This window comes from Protopterus annectens, chromosome 7.part0, assembly GCF_019279795.1.
Source record: "Protopterus annectens isolate FY-2018-M chromosome 7.part0, PAN1.0, whole genome shotgun sequence".
Lineage (NCBI taxonomy): Eukaryota > Metazoa > Chordata > Ceratodontiformes > Protopteridae > Protopterus > Protopterus annectens.
In genome coordinates, this window is record NC_056739.1 from 1,744,575,725 (window position 1) to 1,744,583,624 (window position 7,900).

A 7,900-nucleotide genomic window follows, 5' to 3' on the forward strand; every position below is an offset into this window, starting at 1 on the left:
ACCAGTCGTCTGTTTCTGTGAGGCCCTTCTGGAGGATGCATGTCTCAGCTGGTGTATCGACTATGGCGCCTAGTTTGCAGTCGTCTGTGAACTTTGTCAGCCACAACCCCCCTATGTTTGCCTGCACATCTGAGAAATAAATGCCGAACAAGAGGGGTCCCAAGACAGAGCCCTGTGGGACTCCACTTGTGACTGGCTTAGAGTCTGACATAGCTCCAGCTATTTTGACTTTGTGGGTTCTGTCCTTTAGTCAGTTTGCAACCCATCTTGTGACAAATGGGTTTACATTTAAGCTGTTGAGCTTGTCTATGATGCCTGAGTGAGGTATTGTGTCGAAGGCTTTTGCCAGATCCAGGTAGGCTGTATGAACTGCTTTGCCTTCATCGATGGCTCTAGTGACTGTTTCAAAAAAGTCCATCAGGTTTAAAAGACAGGATCTGCCTTTTACAAAGCCAAACTGGGTAGGGTCAATTGTCTGTAGGTCCCCAATGTCTTTGTTTATGAGTTCCATAATGATCCTTTCCATAGCTTTGCAGACCAGGCTGGTCAAGCTTATGGGGCGGTAGTTTCCAGGGTCTGTAGAGGTGCCACCTTTGTGGAGTGGGACCACTGTAGCTGTACGCCAGTGTTCAGGCTAAGATTAAACAGCGTTCTTATGTGCGGGTTTAGCTCCTCTAGGAGTTCATGTAGCACGCAACCCGGGACACCGTCGGGTCCCATGGATGCTGTATTTTTAGCTTTGCTGAGGGCAGCTCTCACCTGGACATCTGAGATTTCAGGGAGGTTGCATTCAGCTGAGATATTTATTTTGTCTTTTGGGGGAGAGGGAGGGGAGAAATTTGCACTGAACCTGTCTGCCAGTATGTTGGCAATATCTGTGGGTTCAGTGTATTTTTTGCCGTTATGAACTAACTCTGCGCATATCTGAAGGTTTCCGCCCAGGTTTCTAACATAACTGAAGAAGGCCTTGTGATTATCTTTAGTGTCCTTAGCGATTTTTCTCTCGAAGTTGGCCTTTGATGATTTTATTAGCGAACGTAGTTTTTTGCTAGTGCTGATCAGGGATGCCTTCCCTTTATGGGATTTTGCTCTGTCTTGCAGTAGTTTCCTTCTCTTGTTATAAAGTTGGTTTATGGCTGGGGTCCACCAGATAGGATGCCTGCCTTTGGTGGAAAGGGTCTTGATTTTATTTGGGATTGTATGATCCATGCATTCTTGGAGATGCCCGTAGAAAGCATTTGTGAAGGATTCAGCAGTGTGGGATGTGGTTTCCACTGGCCCAGGGAGCTTGAAGGATACCATTTCAGTCCTAAGGAGTGTAAAGTCGGCTTTTGAGAAGTTTCTCACTGTGGTCTTTTGTGCTGGGGGTGAAGGTGGGATATGAATATCTAGGGTTATTAGTTTATGGTCTGATCTCACTAGTGAGAGGTATACTTCTGGTGTTGAGCATTTTGTCCCCATGTTTGTGATGATCAGGTCAAGTATATTATTTCCCCCTGTGGGGGAGGTGACTAGTTGTTCCATCGCATTTGAGTTGATGAATTCCAGGAACTTTTGGGCTAGGGTGTTGGGGCTTGAGTAATGCACCCAGTCTATGTTTGGGTAGTTGAAGTCTCCCAATATGATGGTATTTGGTGAGACATTCATATCCTCCAGTGTCTTCAGGAAGGCTGAATGGAGTTCCTGAGATTGAGAGGGTGGTCTGTAGCATGCTACAAGTTGTATAGCAGTTTTGCCTATGGTTAGTTGTACATGGATGGTCTCCGATGCTTCATGCATTGCCACTAACCTGGAGGTGTGGGTGTCTTTAATGAATATGGACACTCCCCCTCCTTTTGTGGTTCAGGCCAGGTTTTGGGGCCGAAATGCATGATACGAGGTATAACCTGGTAGGGCTGGGGTGCTCTCAGGAGCCTTGAACCAGGTTTCAGTTACTGCACAGACATTGATGCTCTCCATACTAAAGCTGATGTAAGAAGCCAGCTACATCAACATTACAGCTTATCGTACACAGACTGTCAGGTCAGCATGAGAGCCAAAATGGCCAGGAAAATGTTTTGGACCAGTGATAGATAGACTTATTTAGACAAATACCAGGATAGTAATCATTCTGTAAGACAGATCTGTACAAAACAGAAAAACAAGATCCAAGAGCTTTTACAACATAGCCAAGCTCCCACCAAGGCAAATTGTAAGTGCTATAGCCTCTACTTTAACAATACTGGGCCAGATTCTTTAATGGCTACTTGAAGTGTACCTAACACATTAGCACGCTGTTTGGTATTCATTAAACAGCTCTACACAATGTGTGGAGCTGCCAAACACAGATAAACAGCAGAATATGTTAATGAGAGCATAAATAGCGGAAGTACATGCTAACTAAACAATACAATATAGCAGAGCTATTTAGAAAGCTGTAAAGCAATCGTGCACACAAAGTGCGCTTTTGCCCTGTGCACCAGAACTCTTTGGAACATAGCATGTTTACACTTAGAAAAAAAGCATGTTAGGGGTTGCTTCTGCTATTATTATGCTGTATATGCAACAGGTTTTAAATCATGGTGCTAGTGCTACTGCTGCTGCCAGACCTCAGGCAAGAAGAAGGGTATTTAGACCCCATCTGACTTATGGACTGCATGACACACAAATTGCTGAGACACACAGGGTGAGAACATGGAATCACTGGATGAAATATGCAACTTCTGCTGCCCCCACCTCAGGCCCAGGGAAATCATGGAGAACCCATCCCAGTGGAAACAAAGGTATATTTAGCATTATGTATACTAGCTACTTGTACTTTCCAGGGACCCACGGGAGATATATTAAAGGTATCACAGGCATCAACCTCAAGAATATTACATCATTTTTTAAATGCAATACTACTACATGCAAGGGATCACATCTGCTTCTCACACACACCACAGGGGAGAGCAAGAACTATGCAGGAATTCTATGCAGTAGCACAATTCCCTGAAGTGTTGAGGGCCATAGATTGCACACACCGAAATAAAGCCCCACCTGGAGACAGGGAAGGAGATATATAATCAGAAAAAGGTGTCACTCTGTAAACTGTCAGGTTGTCTGTAATGCATAAGGGATCATCCACAATGTCTGTGCAGGTAACCCATGCAGTTTCCATGACTCACACATATGGTATACTTGTGAGGTGTACACCAGGTTAAGCAAAGCAATTGTCTGAAACGTACAGTTATGTCAGTGATATCTGCTATGTCAGATTTTTGCAACATACAGTTATATTTTATTTTATTTAACATTTTTTTTACCAGGAAAGTCTGACTTGGAATGAAGCCAATTTTCAGAGAAGGCCCAGAGAGAAACGGTCTAGACACATGTCTTTGTAACATGGAGGAAACATGAGCACCTGGAGGAAACCCACACAGAGAGGACATGCAGATTCTGCACAGAAGGCAGTCCAGCTAAGAATTGAACTGGAGAACCTCTTGCTGTGAGGCGACAACACTAACCACTGCAACACTGTGCTGTCTATAGCATATTAGCATAAATACTGTGCAATGAGCATTTCAGTCGGCCATCATCTATAAAACATGGAACAAGTCAACTATACCCTCATTTGCACAAATACACCAAGAAGCAAGACTGAAGCACTTAATGTTTCCATTGCTTTAATGACAATACTAACCGAAAAACAATGAGGTACAACAATTATAGAATCAATCATTCACAAATGAGTTGGAACAAGTAATCAAAAACTTTTCTTCTGCAATACATGTTGATAAATGCAAGCTGGTGAATAAGCAAGCATTAATTATTTTGTGTGCATCAGACATATATGCGACCATAAGTCACAAAGACATCTGCAAAGGGATAATCCACTGGTTTACAACAGTGAATGTCTATGGCATTCCATAACATGAAGCATATCAATGTCACTGACAGTAAAGCAATGTACATGAAGAACAGTATCTAAATTTTAGTAGAGAAGTATGTTATTACATGTGAAAATCATAGTGATGTTACTTTTCCATGTGCATATATATGTATCTGTTGCACAACCTGTTCTAAGCAGTGAATTTTCAAGAAGTACAAATTTGCTATTTCTGATCATTAAATTCAGTCTTCTCCTGTGGTGCTTGCAACTATTACAGTGCTATTTAGATTGTGTGACTAGATAGGTAGGAGATTTAGTGTTCAGTGTTGGAAATCTGTGTGTGTGTGTGTGTGTGTGTGTGTGTGTGTGTGTGTGTGTGTGTCTTTTTCAGTGTGGTAACACTTGCTGCTGTATCTACTCCCACTGAGAAGAATACATTTAACTCTACACAGCTACCTTATCCTTCTTTTTACTGAGACATACTTTCTGGAACACACTGTTGAGGTCATCCTGACAAAAGTGCACTCTCTCTCCTTAAAAGTCAGGCTTCTCCTGTGGCACTTGTGACTAATACAGTGCTCTCTAGAGTGTATAACTAGATAGGTAAGAGGTTCAATGCTCAGCGTGGGAAACTCATGTGTCTTTGTGAATGTGTGTAACCCTTAGTATAGTATCCACTTCCCATGAGAAAAATACATTTAACTCTTCACACAACTCCCCATCCCACTATTTATTTAAGTGTCCTCTCTAAAACACAATGATGAGGTCATCCTGACAAAAAAGCACTATCTGCCCTTAAATGTTAGACTTCTGTTGTGCTTGCAATTAATACAATGCTCGCTAGGTTGTGTAACTAAATAGGGAGGAGGTTCAATGCTGAGCCGGGGAAACTTGTGAGTGTGTGTGTGTGTGTGTGTATAATGCTTGGAACTGTATCCATTTCCCCTGTGAAGACTATAACTCTTCAAACAACTCCCTTATCTCACTTTTTATTGAATCATTCTCTCTGCAACACAGTGATGAGGTCATCCTAACAAAACTGTATTATCTCTCCTTAAGAATTAGACTTCTCCTGTGACACTTGTGAGTAATACAGTGCTCTTTAGATTGTGTAGTTTGATAGGTAGGAGGTTCAATGCTCAACATGGGCAACTTGTGTGTATAACTCTTTTTGCTGTATTTACTTTCCTTTAGGAGAATGCATTTAAACTTGCACACAACTACTTTATCTCACTTTTTTCAGAAACATAATTTCTTTAACACAGTGATGAGATCATCCTGGTAAAACGCACTCACTCTTGTTAAGTCAGACTTCTGTGGCATTTGTGTTTCTTACACTGTTCGCTAGAATGTGTATATAGATATGTAGGAGATTCAAATACAGTAATGCTTAACATTTACAAGTGTGTGTGTGTGTGTGTGTGTGTGTGTGTGTGTGTGACTGTACATAAATACAGGATTGGTTTACATACATTTGCAGTGGCAACTATTACAACCCAATACGGCTGTAAAAGCCATTTTACCAGACGCATCTTGTCAGTACACTGCTGATGTCATCCCTTCATAGATGCTGTATAGCTCACTTGTACTCTATTCTACTGTGGCATGGGCTGTTAATAATGTACTGTATAGATTGTGTAACTTAGATAGGTAGGTGATTCAAATCCATCCCTCCTTAAGTAATGTGGCTGTGAATACTGTCATATACCATTGGCCACCTCTCAGCTACCTGTATGTACACTTTCACTTATAAGATGGATTTACAGTGGCACAGTGTTACACTAGCAAATCCTAGCATCCCCAGAGAAAATAACTTTTGGGTCACAAAATGATTGCATAATGCTACCATAAACTGCCGATTTTGTACAGTTTGATTGCAAATTGTCCTGTGTTGTGTGACTTTGATACTGTGCTTTGCACATTCTGTAACAACATATACAGGATGTTTGAGGCCGGCCATGAGTGTGTCTTTCATCATCATATTGTGGATGCTATTCTTCAAATACATACATGATGTGTAGCTGTATAGCATTAGTATTAGTGTCATAAAGTAAATAGTTTGATTTTTTGTAATTGGAGAATGGAAAGGCAGATATCATTCTTGAGCAATGTCTCTTTTATGGTTTGATTGGTAGGGTTTTCTGTAGTTATCCAAGCTTCCAGTGTGGTCCAATTATTATTTAAAATACAGGTGTTTGTGCAGGACATTTGTATGTATTTTCAAACAACCAAAAATCCACCACAAAGGCTAAGTGAACACCCAAAACTATAAAAACACAAAGTTCACTTGAAGTGCACAAAGACCACCACAGGTAGGCTTTTAGCATAGTATATTTTAATATCTGCTTTTGTACAGCAACTTCTTCAGAATATTCACTAAAAAAACTCAACACATTTAAATACATGTTCTGAAGAAGTTGTACAAAAGCGGATATTAAAATATACTATGCTAAAAGCCTACCTGTGGTCTTCTTTGTGCTCTTCAAGTGAACTTTGTGTTTTTATGTTGTTGTCTTTCGGCTTTTCCCGGTTAGGGGTCACCACAGCGGAACTCCGGTCCACTAATGATTGGCAGTTGATTTTCATGAATGCCGAGGTGCCAGCTCGATGTTCAACCTTCAACGAAGGCATGCCCATTTACGCATGTCTTTCGAATGCCCACCCAACCGCGGGGAGGACATGCAGACTCCACATAGAAGGCACTCCAGCCAGGAATCGAATGGGAGAATCTCTTGCTGTGAGGTAACAATGCTACTGCTGCACCACCGCGGAAGTATGAACTTTGTGTTTTTATATTTTTATGTATTTTGTTCTGTTTGCAGGGCTATTTTGTGATCTCTGGATATTATAAGGGCCAGAGCTCTGGATGTTGTAGGGGCCTGAGTGAGAGTTGGCAGTATAGATGTTCATTAGTTGTACTGGTCTTGGTTCCTGTGGCTATTACCAGAAGTATGTAGCTTTTATTTGAGGTAAAGACGTAGACAATGTATGCATTCCTTGAAAGATTTGATGAGCCTTGTGTGCTAAAATAAATATATTTGTATGATATTATGTTTTATAGAATAATTAGTGATGAATGTACTGCATTCATTAAGGTGCATGGAATTAAGTGTAATATAAGGTGTGCAGATGGCTCTTACACTTTGAGGAGCTAATTTGAAGGGAATGAATCAACAAGATGGAGGTGGCTGATTAAACAAAAGGTTAGTAGGCTTGAAATTATATACTTTTGTGTGGTCATGAATATAAGTTTGGTAGTGGCAACTGGGTAAGAATGAGAAAAATAATTTGTAGGCACAGCAAAGAAACAATATCAGGAGCTTTAGTAAGAAAATAAAAAAATATTTTGTAATATGTAGAAATTAAGCTCAGTGGAAGGGAAGAATTGCTATAAAAAGTTAAGAATATACTGCTAGGTATATTTGATGTAAGTAATAATTTCATTAGTGAGTTTAATGGATCATGCAGTTTGGGTTATAGGTGGGGAGAGGAAGAGTGCAGAGTTGGGAAAAGGCAGGGTCACAGGTAGAAAAGTGGATTAAATACTGATAGGTGGGGTGAAGTGTAGTTGATAGAGAGAGTGACTATTAAAGTAGATTATGAGATTATTGTAAAATTTATTTATTTATTTATTTAACATTTGTTAACCGGGAAAGTCCGACTTGGAACCAAGCCAATTTTCAGCGGAGGCCTGGGGAGAAATGCTCCAGATGCATGTCTTTGTGATATGGAGGAAACTGGAGCACCCGGAGGAAACCCACACAAATGCAGGGAGGACGTGAAGACTCCACACAGAAGGCACCCCAGCCGAGAATTGAACCGGAGAACCTCTTGCTGTGAGGCAACAATGCTACTGCTGCACCACTGCACTGTAAAAGTAGTGAAAAGTGAAGGGTGGATGAGAGATATTGAAGTCTAACTCAGGAGATATCAGTGAGTAGTGTTATATTTAAAGACTGAGAGAATTACAAGAAGTAAGTTGAGGTACTCCTTAAGATGTAGAAATAAAGGTATTGGGTATATTTAAATGAAATTGGGGCGATTCAGCTA